This window comes from Bufo bufo, chromosome 9, assembly GCF_905171765.1.
Source record: "Bufo bufo chromosome 9, aBufBuf1.1, whole genome shotgun sequence".
In the NCBI taxonomy this organism is placed as follows: Eukaryota; Metazoa; Chordata; class Amphibia; order Anura; family Bufonidae; genus Bufo; species Bufo bufo.
Genome location: NC_053397.1, coordinates 109,919,944 through 109,934,231, shown reverse-complemented (window position 1 = coordinate 109,934,231; position 14,288 = coordinate 109,919,944). Strand labels below are relative to the sequence as shown.

At 44.9% G+C, this 14,288-nt stretch overlaps 1 protein-coding gene across 5 annotated transcripts in view; it reads right to left on the bottom strand.

Moving 5' to 3' along the window:
* PLA2G4A (phospholipase A2 group IVA) overlaps window positions 1-14,288 on the bottom strand; it is a 331,217-nt gene that overhangs the window by 225,350 nt on the left and 91,579 nt on the right. Inside the window, exon 1 of one of the 5 annotated variants that reach the window (XM_040407272.1) lies at window positions 523-533. The exons of the other annotated variants lie outside the window; for them this stretch is intronic. The gene's annotated coding sequence lies outside the window, so the exon portion shown is untranslated. Of the gene's footprint in view, window positions 1-522; window positions 534-14,288 lie in introns of those variants that run through there. 5 annotated transcript variants of the gene reach the window in all.

The following is a 14,288-nucleotide window of genomic DNA, read 5'->3' as shown; positions in this document are numbered from 1 at the left end:
TTATTCATATATGGCATGCTGCTAATAATTTCCTTTATGTTCTATATAAAGTCTGCCCTTATAATTCATCATATTTGGCATACCGGCTAGAATAGAAACAGACCCTCCCCCGAGACATGTGATAACATCACATGACTCGGCATTCTCCGCCTCTCAGACAGCGCAGCACACGTCCGGCCTGAGCGCTTGACACGCAGTTGGAATGCACGTCGGCTCTGCCCGTGTCACGTGACTCACGCCGGACGTGACCAGCAAGCCTGGCATCCCTCGCCGCTTTAAAGGGCGCACTTTCCATGTCATTGCCCTGCATCCAGCGCCACACGCTACAGGGGCACAGCTACAGGTAAATACTGATGGGACCTTAATCCCTTGCTACCTTCCTAACAGTGGTGAATGTATAACTACTTGCATGAATGTCTAATAATGTTGCCTATGCTGTATGTTTACCTTGTTGCTGCTCCAGTTAGTGCTGTCTAGTCCAATATACGTCTACTGGCCATATAGATACACAGGAATATATACTATTTATACTGGCCAAAATAGGCCATGAGTTAATAAGATCCTGTGACCCACCATGAGAACAACAGACCGCATTTATGTATGTCATTATTGCAACTTCCGTACCATAGTTGGTGGTACGATTCTGTTCACTCCCAGACTTTAACAAACTGTCTCTTGCTTTTAGTTCCTCCATATATTTTTTCAAGATGTTTTGATTTCGTGTTCTATATATAAAAAAACCTCTCTTTATAATTTTTCATCAATTTTTGATCTCTATGCATGTACCCCATTGCTTACGGAAGTACGTATTGCTCTTTTAGATTAAGACCGCTGAAGAAGACCCTGACAGGCCGAAATGTCCGGTCGCCAAACTGATTTGCATATGCCTGCCCTATATACCATGTAATTGCACTGGATCATGATGATCATATGATAATACAAGATTAAAATTTAACAAGCAAAGAAAAATACTGTGTGCTGCAATTTTCTACTACTTGGTTCATTTTAATAAACGTAAGCTTGTCCACATTGGCTGCGGCCTGTGATAATGCTCTCTGCCGTGCTAAACACACATTCACAATATATACTGGTTGCAGGGCAGGTCAGCACCTCCAAGGCTGACAAAGCTATTCCACATTTTGGCCATGCTAACCCTGCCTTTTCAGGTGCTGGTGGTGCCCCAGCTGCGTTGGCGACCTCTTCCTCCTCCTCTGCCTTCGCCTTGTGCTTCCACTGTGCCCCCGCTGTCAGGTGGGAATGCTATCATCAGCGTGCGCTTGTAGTCGCGCATCTTCCGATCAGTAACAGATGTTTTCACTAAATTTAGTTCCCTGTCAGCAATGCAGAGCAGGGGTTCATTCACGGCAAAAGGGGGTTCATGTCACCCAGCAAAAGAACAGGGTATTTTGAGAGATTTAGGCCCCTGCCACCCAGGCACAGCAGGGGTTCATTCACGGCAAAAGGGGGTTCTTGTCACCCAGCAATACAACAGAGGATTTCGAGAGATTTAGGCCCCTGTCACCCAGGCACAGCAGGGGTTTGTATTCGCCAAAAACTTTAAAATGTCACCCGACAATTGAAAATAAGAATTTTTTCAATTTAGGGCACTAAAATTGGCACTTTTTTAAAATTAAAATGGCTCTAAAATAGTCCTTGAAAAGGCTAGAGGGATGTAAAAGGCAGTAAAATGTGCTTAAGAGCATGGCAACTGCTCTGCAAACAAATGTGGATAGGGAAATAACTTAAAATGAAATAAAATAACTAAAAATTACAAATTATTAATCTGCAACTCAGAGAAGGAGGTGGATATGGAGTCAGAGGTTGAGGAGGCGGTGAATGTGGTGTTGTAGGTGGAGGAGGTAGCCAACAATGTTTTTTTTTATTTTTTTTATTCTGGTAGGTAGCCCCCAAAATATTGGGACAAATAAAAAATAAGAAAACAAAGAATCATTGCACTTGACTTGAGTACAAGAATGTATGTTTGATGGTGGTATAAATTATGCTGCGTCTGTCATGACGCCTCCTGCCGTGCTAAATACACGTTCAGAGAGTACACTGGCTGCAGGGCAGGCCAGCACCTCCAAGGCATACAGGGCAAGCTCTGGCCATGTGGACAATTTGGAGACCCAGAAGTTAAATGGGGCAGAACCATCAGTCACCATGTTCCACCATGTTGTTCAAATGCTGCCTCCTGCTAACACACTCCATATCAGCAATTGGGCCGGTTGTTGCGGCGAGGTGACAAAGCTTTTCCACATGTCGGCCATGCTAACCCTGCCTTCTGAGGTGCTGGTGCTGGCGCTGACACAGCGGCGTTGGCGACCTCTTCCTCCTCCCCTGCCTTCGCCTTGTGCTTCCACTTGTCCCCCGGCGTCAGTCGGGAATGCTCTCAGAAGCGCGTCTACCAGCGTGCGCCTGTAGTCGCGCATCTTCCGATCACGCTCCAGTGAGGGAATTAAGGACGGCACATTGTCTTTGTAACGGGGATCCAGCAGGGTGGCCACCCAGTAGTCAGCACACGTTTAAATGTGGGCAACTCTGCAGTCGTTGCGCAGGCACTGCAGCATGTAGTCACTCATGTGTGCCAGGCTGCCCAAAGGTAAGGACAAGCGGTCCTCTGTTGGAGGCGTATCGTCTGCATCCTCTGTATCCCCCCAGTCACGCACCAGTGATGGGCCCGAGCTGCGTAGGATGCCACCCCGCTGTGAACATGCTTCATCCCCATCCTCATCATCATCATCATCATCATCCTCCTCCAGTAGTGGGCCCTGGCTGGCCAAATTTGTACCTGGCCTCTGCTGTTGCAAAAATCCTCTTTTTGAGCCACTTCTAAAAGACTGGCCTGAAAGTGTTAGAGATGACCCCTCTTCCATCATCGCCCTAAGTGTTTTCTCAAGGAGACATAGAAGTGGTATTGTAACGCTGATAACAGCGTCATCGCTACTGGCCATGTTGGTGGCGTACTCGAAACAGCGGAACAGGGCACACAGGTCTCGCATGGAGGCCCAGTCATTGGTGATGAAGTGGTGCTGTTCCGCAGTGCGACTCACCCGTGCGTGCTGCAGCTGAAACTCCACTATGGCCTGCTGCTGCTCGCACAGTCTCTCCAGCAAGTGCAAGGTGGAGTTCCACCTGGTGAGCACGTCGCATATGAGGCTGTGAGCAGGAAGGCCGAAGTTACGCTGTAAAGCAGACAGCCGAGCGGCGGCAGGATGAGAACACCGGAAGCGTGCACAGACGGCCCGCACTTTATGCAGCAGCTCAGACATGTCGGGGTAGTTGTGAATGAATTTCTGCACCACCAAATTCAGCACATGCGCCAGGCAAGGGATGTGCGTCAAACCGGCTAGTCCCAGAGCTGCAACGAGATTTCGCCCATTATTGCACACCACCAGGCCGGGCTTGAGGCTCACTGGCAGCAACCACTCGTCGGTCTGTTGTTCTATACCCCGCCACAACTCCTGCGTGGTTGTCACGGCTGTAAGTGAGCAACTAGAGCATACACAGAAAATAGAGCCACTGACCGGACCCAAACTAGAGAGGATAAAGGGTGACCCCTGTCAGACCCTCAAAGCTTTCCCTATGCTGCTAAGCACATACCCGGATCCTAATGGTGGAACGAGGCATGCCCGCGTACCTAAGACTGATGACCACTGTAACCCCTACAATAGTGGAAGGGGCACGGCCACCGGTGCCCTGCTCAGTATATGGAGGGAACCGTGGTCGCCTCGGATCCGGTCAGAAAACAAACAGATACACTACAATGTCTGCACACTTAGCTGAAGGTGCTGCGGCAGCAGAGAAGACGGATCCAAAGACAGGTGGCAATATCCGGAGTACTTGCTGCAGCAGAACAAAGGTCCAGTGAAAAGATAGCATACAAGTGAAGATACTCAAGCAAGAGCTACAACTCAAATGAGAAATATAATCCACACTCTACAAAAGGAGGAGGGGTGATTTAAAGACAGAGAAATCAAACATAGGAGGAACAGCTGGAAGGAAGGAAACAGAAAGTAATGACCTCATCCCAGGGGCGGAGAAACAGAGCAGTGAGAACTCCTCCAAGCTCTGGTAGTGACATCATCACAGGGGTGGAGAAACAGAGCTGTGAGAACGTCTCAAAGCTCTGGTAGTGACAGCGGTGTGGGGTTTGTCCGCCAAACACATTCGTTTCAGAACGGCCTGCTGACGTTTACCCCTGGCTGTGCTGAAGTTGGTGGTGAAGGTCTGTCACTGACCGGATGAGGAGGTTGAAGGGTTAAATAGAATAAGCTATATGATCTATACGAAGGACAGGAGGTTGGGTGACATCATACTAGAGGGTGAATATATATTTACATTGACCTTCTGTCTGTTTAAGGAACTGTTCCTAGTCAGCACTATTGTAATGAGAGCCGCAGCTGTTCTTATATGTATGGATGGATATATGTATAAAAGGCCCGTATGGTCAAGAATAAACTCAGAGCTGTTACTGACAGCAGGCTATGTGTCACTGATAGTTCTCCAGGCCTGTCTCCGGGGACAAAGAAAGGAATCAAGGTGCACTGAGAAGGAAAGGATACTTTCAGCTGTGGGCTCTGTCCGGAATAAAGTGTACAGGAATTCGATAAGTAACGGAACATTCTTGTCTTTAAAGACTGGGGACATTCCCATGCTTTCCGAAAATTTTTCTGTTGCTTCTTTTTTTAATCCAGTTTAGACAAACTGAAAGGAGCAGTATCTATCTTTAGGCAAGATAGACTATAAATAGACTAATGGCCAAGTCTAACAGATAAATTCTTTAGGGAAGGATTTAAAAGAGGAATTCAAATAGTGTCTGCACCTTGATTTCTCTTGTCACCCAATTTCTATCGCTTCTTTTCTGTCGCTTTCTTATGCTTTCTGTTATGTTATGATGTTATAAAGCATGAAGTAATTGTTATGCTGAAGGTAAGCAGCAAATGATACTGTGAAAACTGTACTAACTTTATTGTGTGTCCTGGATAACCGTAAGACGCCCCACTTTTCTGGCGAGGTTAAACCAGCTAACCCAGAAATTAGTGAACACAAGTGACGGTTTGAAGGGATAATACTAACAGTCCGTTGAGAAGGAAGTTGAGCATAGACATAAGTACTCTGACCCAGTAGACAGGAATTGTCGGAGCCTTTACAGTTCAGTACAGCCAGTCCTGGGGAGAGTTTTGCTCTGCCTCCGTCTCAATTAAGTTATAAGAAATGGGTGCAAAGCAAGGAAAGGTCTCTCCACCCCCTCCGAATGTAGGAGAAACATGTAAGAATTATGTAGCCCGGGTCTGTGGGACTGATTATTATTTAGTTACTCCCTGGGTGGAAAATATGGCAGGATGGACAGAGGGGATGAAGAGTATAAATTTGTTCCCTCGGGAAGGGGCTAATGACACCTTCCATATGGATATGGTAAAAGGGTTATGTTTGGGTGACACTGAAGCTTACTCATATTATGGTCCAGACCTCCAGTGGGACATGCAGTATATGAAGTCGGGAGGGGAAAATTGGCTTACTTATGCACCATATTGGTATGATAGACCAAATAAAAAGGTTAACAAACAGAAGGCAGAGAACCAGGAGGGATATAAAAAGAAACATGAGTAAAAAAAAGAATTGACAAGGGGTTCCCTCCAGAAGCCCTCTCCTCCCTATTTAGGAAATATCCCACAGATATATCCATCCCTTTCAAAAGATGACTTAGATTTACTGGCTGCATATACTGCTACCAACATCCAACCACCTACAGCTCCCCAGCTCCCGCAGCCACCTCTGCAGTTACCACAACCTATGCCTGATATGAGAGTGGTCAGGATCCAGCAGCTGGTGCTGTTGGTGCTGGCGATGTCATAGCTCCCATGCGCCTTAGATCACAAAATAATTTTCCCAAACCTGAACATATACCTCATCATGATGAGGACAGTGACCTTGAGGAACAGTTCCCTTTTATGACTGTAGGGGACACCTTGTTAAAGAAACCTATTGAAGTAGATGATATTAATAAGATTGTTAAACACTGCCCTAAACCCTCTTCATCTTCATCTTCATCTGGGACATTTCATTATTTAAAGAGATCTTGTAAAGGGAGATGTCTGACTCAGGAGGATATGCGCCTTATAATAGATGGGATAGTTAGACACAATTCCCCCTGGGATTGGAGTAAGGTCCCCTCTATAAGCACTATAGAGCCTCCGAATACGCCGGCTGGAAATTATAAATTAAGTACTGAGGCAGGCATAGACACAATGTGGGAAGAAATTAAGTGTGAAATGGAGAAGTGTTTTCCGACTAGGTCCTCGTTGCCAACTGCTGTAGCCTGTAAACAAAAATCAGGAGAGTCTGTTATAGACTTTTGGAAGAGGTTCAATGAAGTTTGGACTCTGGAGGCAGGAATGAGTATTCAGGATAATATGCATTCTATGCTCATTCAGACTTTCCTTACCAATCTACAGCCACATCTCCAGCTTACTGTTAAACAAATGATCTCCGAATGGCCTAGTCTTAATAAAGATCAATTCCAAAATAAGTTACTGGAGAAAGATACGGCGGGTTGTTTTGAAATAGTAAGACCTAAAGAGGCCAATTACCAAACTCAGGATAGGAATTGTCCCTCAAATCAGCTCACTAGGGGAAGTAGCAGAAGAAGGGGTAGAGGGCCATGCTCTGGGAGAGGAGGGAATAATAGAAATCGTCCGGCAGGTTGCTTTAATTGTGGGAAAACTGACCACTGGATCAGTCGATGCCCTTACCCACTCAGGCAACCTGCCCTAAATGATACCCAAGCTCAAGGCACCCAACCATATCCACAAGTTCAGATCCGAGATCTCCCCCCAACACTGCCACAGCCCCAGAATAATACCCCTCGTTTTCCCGTAGCCTGGGGGCAGCAGACATCACAATGCGGATGCCTGGGGGACAGTATCCCAGCATTCACTCTCAATACAAACCACTATAAGGAATCACCACTGATTGTGTTAACCATAGAGGGACGTCCTCTCCCTTTTCTTGTGGATTCTGGTGCTACTAGTAGTACTATATGTGAGGATTATTATAGTGGTCCAAGAGAGAATGCTGAGCCCTCTGTGGGAATTAATGGGATACTGACCAGATCTTATCAAACTCCTCCCCTCTCGATCCAACATCCATACTAGCACCAGTCAATGTTCACACACAGTTTTAGGATCATTCCAAATTGTCCTGTGAATTTATAAGGGAGAGATTTGTTTGTTCTGTTAAAGTTGCAGTTGGGGATTAGCAAGACGGGATACCTACATGTCACATCCTCAGTTATGCCCATACATGTTCCAAAGGATAATTGTTTTTTGTATTTGGAATGCCAACCTCAGGATCCGCTACTTGATCCGGTACCTCCTGTGGTTTGGGCAAATACGGACCAAGATGTTGGCCTTATCTCTTGTACACCATATAAGGCAATGCTTAAAGGGAGTCTGTCACCACATTTGGGCATATTAGACCGATCAAATAGGGTTATATGATCCACCCAGAACTTAAAAACGGTACCTTTGTTGTAGAAAACGGACTTTTCTTTTAGCCGAAAATGAACTTATAAGGTTATGTTAATGAGCCCTCTCAAGTGCCCAGGGCGGTCTCTCAATCCTCTGAGCCCCAGGCAGCACCTCCTAAACGGCTCATAACCCCGCCCTCCGTGTGCCTCTGCCCGCCCGTTTACTCCCCTCCCCTGTCCTTTTCCACTGCGGCTGTGCGGTCCAAATCGTAGCGGGCGCATGCGCAATGCGATGCCCGCTCCTGGCAGGGCATCGCGATACCTACTGCGCATGCGCCCGCTACTATCATATAACCCTATTTGATCGGTCTAATATGCCCAAATGTGGTGACAGACTCCCTTTAAGCCCGGCGCTGCACCTGTTTACATTAAACAATACCCCCTTTCCCCAGAAAAAGAAAAGGGGATTGAGTCTATGTTGATGGAATTCCTAGAGGCAGGGGTTATTGAGGAAATTATCTCCCCCTATAATACACCCATCAATCTAGTGAGAAAGGCAGATGATACCTTTAGGTTTGTTCAGGATCTTAGAGCGGTAAATGCACAGGATCATACCTATAGACCCTGTGGTTCCAGACGTACCATCTCTGCTATCAGCCATTCCTGCCCATGCAGAGTTTTTTGCTGTTATTGATTTAAAAAATGCATTTTTTTCTGTCCCAGTTGACAAAGAGACACGGCCACTTTTTACCTTCACATTTAAATTTCGCCAGTATACTTGGTGTAGAATGCCTCAGGGTTATGTAGACTCCCCAGTAGTCTACTCCATTGTCCTCCAAGTTACACTGCGCCCTTGGACTGCCCCTCATGGATCTGTCCTTCTACAATATGTGGACGATCTCCTCATATGCAGTTCTACTCAGGAGGCCTGCCAGGCAGACTGTGTTAGTTTATTACTGTGGTTATGTGAAAGTGGTCACAAAGTTTCTAGGAAGAAATTACAATGGCGTATGGAAAGTGTTGAGTATTTAGGCTTTGTTCTCAGTAAAGGTGAGAGGAAAATCAGCCATGCCAGAATTACCTCCGTACTGGGTCTTCCCCGCCCACAAACCAAGAAAGACATGTTGACCTTTCTTGGCATGATTGGTTACTGCCGCCAATGGATTGCTGATTGTTCCTACTATGATAATATTCTGAGACAAGCCACTAATACTGAGATGCCTGACTTCATTAAATGGTCTGATGAAATGTTACAAGCTTTTAGTCATTTGAAATGTGCAATGGTTTCAAGTCCAGGTTTGGGCCTACCCGACTATGGCGTGATGTTTCACTTATTTGCCAGGGACAATTGTAAAACCATGGCGGGAGTCCTGGCGCAAGATCATGGAGGCAAATTCCGCCCTGTTGCTTTTTTTCTCAAAAGTGGTTCCCGTACAGGTTCAGGGCATGCCTGCGTGTCTCAGGAGTTTGGCAGCCTGTGCTATGGTCGCTGAGATGGCCACGCCTATTACCCTAGGTCATCCCACCACTATGCATACCTCACACAATGTTCACGCCCTATTGAGGAACATACATACGCAACATATGTCAGCACAAAGACTGACTGGATATGAAGTTTTGTTTCTATCTAATCCTCAACTTCATATCAAATACTCAGCACCCACATTCGGTCCAATGGCTATACTGAATGCCCTACTTGGCTATAGGGGAGAGCAGGATGATTTGCCTCCTCCCCATGCATGTACTGAACCTTTACATGAACATACCTCACCTAGGCCTGACAGTCCACACCCATTGAAGGGGCACCTGATATTTTTGTGGATGGATCCTGTTCCCGCCCTAATGACAACACTTATCATGCAGGATACGCTGTGGTTCAGCTCCCTGATGTTATACTGGAATCGAATCCTATACCTTTTCAGTCAGCCCAAGCAGCTGAACGGATTGCCCTCACTAGAGCTTGTTGTCTTTTTGAGGGGAAAGATGTAAATGTATACACCGATTCCAAGTATGCCTTTGGGGTTGTACATGATCATGGGGTAAACTGGCAGAGGAGAGGCTTCATAGCTGCAGATGGGAGACAAATCTCACATTCCACCCTAGTACATGATCTCCTGGCCGCCATCCAATTACCAAGCAAAGTTGCTATTATCCATTGTAAGGCACATACTGGTCTCCAAACGCACATAGCTAAAAGGGAATGCCCTAGCTGATCAGGCAGCAAAAGAGGCTGCTATTAGAATGGCAACAACAGTTCAAATGCTCTCCCTAGTTCCAGACATAACCCTTACTGACAATCTATTGCTCAGCCTCCAGGATTTGGCTACCAGTAGTGACAAAATAGAATGGCAGAGTTGAATGGTTGTTGGCATTATCCACCTATAATGACAATGAAAAAAACTTTTTCCTAAGTTTGCTCACCACCATACTGCATGAAAATTACTTCCTATTTCAGGACACTTTTTTTCGCCAGCAGCGGGGGACCGCGATGGGTTCGAATGCCGCACCGCCTTATGCAAACTGTTATATGTCATGGTTCGAAAAAGAATATATATATGATGACACTTTATATAAGGACCACTGCATTTTCTGGAGACGATTTATCGATGACATATTTTGCGTGTGGCGGGGCGACATTCGAACCCTCGAACAATTCATGCATTACATCAACTCTGTGTGGAAGGAACTGCAGTTCACCATGCATTCAGATATGTCTAAAATTAATTTCCTTGACACTTGGGTCATAAAAGATGAGAAGGGACAGATACATACAGACCTGTACACCAAGGATACTGACCGCAACAGTCTGCTGCACTTCACCAGCAACCATCCACCTGCAGTCAAAAAATCACTTCCCTATTCACAACTACAGAGAGTGAATAGGATAGTGTCTGACACAGACATGAGAACGGCGCGTCAGGAGGAAATGTTAGACAAATTCCGTGACAGAGGCTATCCGCGAGATCTGTTAAATACACAACAGGCGAAACCGCCTAAAGACAGTACCACTACTAGTGTTAAACCGCCACGGGTCCCTTTTGTGGTGAAATACCACCCCTGGGTCAATAAATGCAGGACTATCCTCAAAAAACATTGGAGTATTCTCAGCAGAGCCTACCCCAATGTCACGGAATTTCAATCTCCCCCTATGATATGCTACAAAAGGTGCAAAAACATCCGAGACATCCTAGTCAGGGCTGATGTAGGTAGTGACAGACATACCCAGCGCCAGGCCACCCTCTCAACACCCAAGAATGGGACATACCCATGCCTTCAATGTATACACTGCTCTAGTGTCATTAAAGGGGAACACTTCACCCACCCATACACAGGGGAAAAATTTAAAATAAATGGCTTCTTCACTTGTAATAGTAATTTCGTTGTCTATCTCCTGAAGTGTCCCTGTGGTCTTGTGTATGTCGGTGAGACCTCCATGAGGATGAAAGACCGTTTCTGTAAACACAAATCTACTATTAGAAAGAAAAATTTACTACTCCCCATCCCACATCATTTTGAGGAACACCGACATGCCATTTCCCAGCTACGCTTCCAGATTATAGAGAACGTATCACTGCCCAGGAGAGGAGGAGACAGGTGTAAAATACTCAAAAAAAGAGAAGCCTTCTGGATCCATCGCCTCCAAACCCTAGAACCAAAGGGATTAAATCGTGATTATGACTTAAACAGTTTTTTATAAACTTTATTGTGCAGTGACCCTCTTAACATGTTCCCTCTTTCTTTCTTCCACAGAGAACTTGACTCCAATCTATATCATTTAGTGCTTGATCAGGGCGTAAGTGTACCACGCATAATAGCAGCACCGCTGCATTCAGTATTTTGCATTATATCACAAGGTTTAGCAAAATGTGGCAGTGTAAAGCATGGTGTACTGTGCATTAATTATGTTCTTTTTCCTCTTTTTTCTTTTGAATTAGTTTGCTATAGTAACTAGCATCCAGCATGTTATATTATATCTTTGGAAATATATCATTCAGTGCTTGATCAGAGCGTAAGTTTACCACGCATAATAGCAGCACCGCTGCATTCAGTATTTTGCATCATATAACAAGGTTTAGTAAAATGTGGCAGTGTAAAGCATGGTGTACTGTGAATTAATTATGCTCTTTTTTCCTTTTTTTTTTCTCTGAATTAGTTTGTTATAATAACTAGCATCCAGCATGTTATATTATATCCTCAGCATTATATGATTCACAGCTTACAGCAGTGCCTAGCCTGGTGCCCTATCAAGCAATTAATGTCAGCTGCTCATCCACCTGTTCTATCACTATCTCTGCATTGTTGTGTCCTTTGTTTACAATGTTGCCATGGTAACCTGATGTCATTTCCTGCTCTATCGCGGGCTATTTAAATTGTCTGTAACTTGTACACACTATGTTTTGACAAAGGCTCACAGTAGCCGAAACGCACGCGTCACTTATCATTTGTATGTGACCATTAAATCTATTTGAAATTATTACTGAAGCGAGTGCTGGTCCTTACTATACCATTATCTGTGGATCTTCCTCCCGGGACGCGCGCACCGCACCGCTGAAAGCAGAAGTGCCGCTTGTATCTTCTCTTGAAAAATAGAATGGCAGTCGGTAGGTGCAGTAAAAGACCCTAATATGGGTCTTATCTGCAAAGAGGGGAAATCATGTATCCTAGTTGCAAGCGCCCTGATTTTAATTGCACAATATCATGGTCTTGGCCATAGGGGAGCACAGGCAAGCACTGATCTCATTCGGAGAGATATTTTTATACCAGGTCTTAGATCAAAGGTACAATCTTATGTTTCACGGTGTATTATATATCTATCTTAGAAACAACCCAAATAATTCAAAGAAGGCCCAACATCAGCATCTGAATTACTCGACTTCACCATTCACTCACTTACAAATTGACTTCACACATATCCCAAAGACAGGAAGAAAGCAGGAGTATTTCCTTGTAATTGTGGATATGTTATCTAGATGGCCGGAGGTCTTTCCTACCACCAATGAAACCACACAAATTGTGGTAAAAATTTTGTTACAAGAGATCATCCCCAGATGGGGGTGTCCTGTTCAAATTGACTCAGATATTGCGTCCAGGGTATGTAAGGAGCTTTCCAAAGCAGTTAGGATTGACTGGAAGTTTCATCTTCCTTATCACCCACAGAGTTCAGGGGTAGTGGATAGAATGAATAGAACAATTAAAGAGAAAATAAGGAAAATTACTGGAGGTACATTCACTAACTGGAAAAAGTTCTTGCCTATAGCCCTAGCAGAAATTAGGATGCAGCCTAATAAGAATACTGGTTACTCACCATTTGAGGTCCTAATGGGAAGACCCTTCCCCACCCCTTGGGGTCCAAAGGCCCCTGTGATAGAAAAAGGGGATCTAGAAGTAGTACAGGCAGAATATGTGAGAAAACTTGTAGAAAATTTAGATCAAATTGAACGAGATGTTGCTCGTGCCTCTCCTTTCTCTCCACAGGAACCTACGCATCATTTCCAACCGGGAGACGTGGTGATAGTCCAGTGCCTGGCAAAAGGACGAAAACAGACTAAGTTCCCATTTGGACCACCCACCCGAGTGGTAACAGTCACCAGAACAGCGATTCTCACAGAAGAGGCTCCAATCTGGATTCACACTAGAAGTGAAAAGGGTCCCTGAGGCTTCTTCTCCGGTGACAGACAAAGACAAAGAGGGTGAAGCAGGTGTGAATTCCCTGAACAAAGAGGGGAGCACAGAAGAAGTTTCCCTGAAAAGTGCCTTGCCACAGGCTGAATATGATGACCCCACAATATTCTGGGAGATTTGTTTGTCTGCTGATAACTACTATTAACGTGACTGCAGCAGAGACTTGTTTTACCTTTTCCCAGGATATGACTTTATATTGTGATAGAGACATAAAAAGTGGATTACCTAAGAATAGTGTATATGATTATACAGGGAGTGCAGAATTATTAGGCAAGTTGTATTTTTGAGGATTAATTTTATTATTGAACAACAACCATGTTCTCAATGAACCCAAAAAACTCATTAATATCAAAGCTGAATATTTTTGGAAGTAGTTTTTAGTTTGTTTTTAGTTTTAGCTATTTTAGGGGGATATGTGTGTGTGCAGGTGACTATGACTGTGCATAATTATTAGGCAACCTAACAAAAAACAAATATATACCCATTTCAATTATTTATTTTTACCAGTGAAACCAATATAACATCTCAACATTCACAAATATACATTTCTGACATTCAAAAACAAAACAAAAACAAATCAGTGACCAATATAGCCACCTTTCTTTGCAAGGACACTCAAAAGCCTGCCATCCATGGATTCTGTCAGTGTTTTGATCTGTTCACCATCAACATTGCGTGCAGCAGCAACCACAGCCTCTCAGACACTGTTCAGAGAGGTGTACTGTTTTCCCTCCTTGTAAATCTCACATTTGATGATGGACCACAGGTTCTCAATGGGGTTCAGATCAGGTGAACAAGGAGGCCATGTCATTAGATTTTCTTCTTTTATACCCTTTCTTGCCAGCCACGCTGTGGAGTACTTGGACGCGTGTGATGGAGCATTGTCCTGCATGAAAATCATGTTTTTCTTGAAGGATGCAGACTTCTTCCTGTACCACTGCTTGAAGAAGGTGTCTTCCAGAAACTGGCAGTAGGACTGGGAGTTGAGCTTGACTCCATCCTCAACCCGAAAAGCCCCCACAAGCTCATCTTTGATGATACCAGCCCAAACCAGTACTCCACCTCCACCTTGCTGGCGTCTGAGTCGGACTGGAGCTCTCTGCCCTTTACCAATCCAGCCACGGGCCCATCCATCTGG